Source organism: Crocuta crocuta, unplaced genomic scaffold (assembly GCF_008692635.1).
Source record: "Crocuta crocuta isolate KB4526 unplaced genomic scaffold, BGI_CrCroc_1.0 scaffold528, whole genome shotgun sequence".
Taxonomy (NCBI): domain Eukaryota; kingdom Metazoa; phylum Chordata; class Mammalia; order Carnivora; family Hyaenidae; genus Crocuta; species Crocuta crocuta.
In genome coordinates this window covers 1,331,784-1,333,239 of record NW_027530010.1, presented here as the reverse complement: position 1 = coordinate 1,333,239, position 1,456 = coordinate 1,331,784, and the positions used below count along the sequence as shown (strand labels likewise).

General features: G+C 54.3%; 1 long non-coding RNA gene across 2 annotated transcripts in view; it reads right to left on the bottom strand.

Moving 5' to 3' along the window:
* The window catches only part of LOC144231639 (uncharacterized), a 4,700-nt gene extending 4,050 nt beyond the window's left edge, over positions 1 to 650 (bottom strand). For both annotated transcript variants that reach the window (XR_013335132.1, XR_013335131.1), the window contains exon 1: positions 562 to 650. This is a non-coding gene — a long non-coding RNA (uncharacterized LOC144231639). The remainder of the gene's footprint in view (positions 1 to 561) is intronic.
* Positions 651 to 1,456: the final 806 nt, after the last annotated feature.

Below are 1,456 nucleotides of genomic sequence, written 5' to 3'. Positions count from 1 at the left end.
AGCTCAGAGCCTGGAGCCTGTTTCAGTCTGTGACTCCCTCTCTCTCTGACCCTCCCCTGCTCACGCTGTCTCTAAATAAAAAAAACATAAAAAAAAAAATAAAAAAAATAAAGTGGTTAAAATGGTACATTTTATGTTACATGTATTTTACCACAATTAAAGAAAAAAAAAACTAGGGGCACCTGAGTGGCTCCGTCAGGTAAGCGTCTAACTCTTGGTTTTGGCTCAGGTCATGATCTCAGAGTTTGTGAGTTCCAGCCCCACACGCGGCACTATCAGTGCAGAGCCTGCTTGGGATTCTCCCTCTCTGCCCCTTCCTTGCTTGCTTTCTCTCTCTCTCTGTCTTTCGCTCTCAAAACAAATAAATAAACTTAAAAAAAGAAAACAACCCAACTGGAAATCGTGTGGTTTACCTGGAGAACTAGAGGGAGGCCCAGAAAATGTCACTTGTCATTACACAGTAAATTACAGCCCAGGTCACACCCAGCCACATCCAGAGTCTACTCCATCTGCCTGTGAGTCTGCACATCTCACCACAGCCGCCCCTTTCGCCAGACTCACCTCTCCCTTCCCTTGTCCTCTCTGCCCAGGCCCTGGGTCACTGCTGTCCCGCTCAGTGACGGGGTGGGGGGGTGAGGATTAACGAAGGACATGGATACAGATGAGAGACCAGCACAGGAGTGGCAGGAAGCCCCAAGCGGTCCAGAGAGCGAAGGCTGCTCTCAGGAAGGAGGCAGTGCGAGGCTGGGAAGGCTGGGAGAAGGCCCTTCAGGAAGGGGCGCGGCCTCCTGGCCTCCTAGGCAACGGGCGGAGGGCGGAGGGCGGCCTGTAGGAGGGCTTCTGCCGAGTCAATACCCCCCTGGCTCATCCCCTGTGGTCTGAAGGGAGTCGGGCACGGCTGCCAGCCTGCTCGCCCCCAGGGAGAGGAGAGATTGAAACTCAGCCAGAAGAGAAATCGGTTCTAGGTGGGGGCCTCTCAGTTCCTAGTGCAGCGGAAGTGGGGTCCCTGGGCTTAAACGTTGCCTGGTTCGAGCCTTGGCTCCACCGTGAGCAGCTGGGTGACGGTCAGCGAGCCCCACGGCCTCCCTGTCTGGGCTCCGAAGCGGCAACTGAGGACACTGGCGTATTTCAGGAGACCCCGGTGTGCAGCCTGTGTAAGTAGCTTGTAGAGCGGAGTGGACGGCCACAAGTGGCAAACTAGGGGAAAGTCTTTGTAAATGTTCAAGTCCACTGAAATCCAAGGAATTATTAATTCATTCTCGTTGCAAACTCCAGGTTAAGGGAATGGGAGAAGAGACCAGGAGTGGAAGGAGAGAGGATTAATACAGGAAGGCAGTGTCCCCCGGAGCTAAGCCCTCTCATTTCCTCGTCCCCAGCCTGGGACCTCCAGGAAGCCACCTTCCCTAGGGGACTCGGAAGACGTCTGGGAGAGTCGGGATCAGTGTGGCAGGGATGA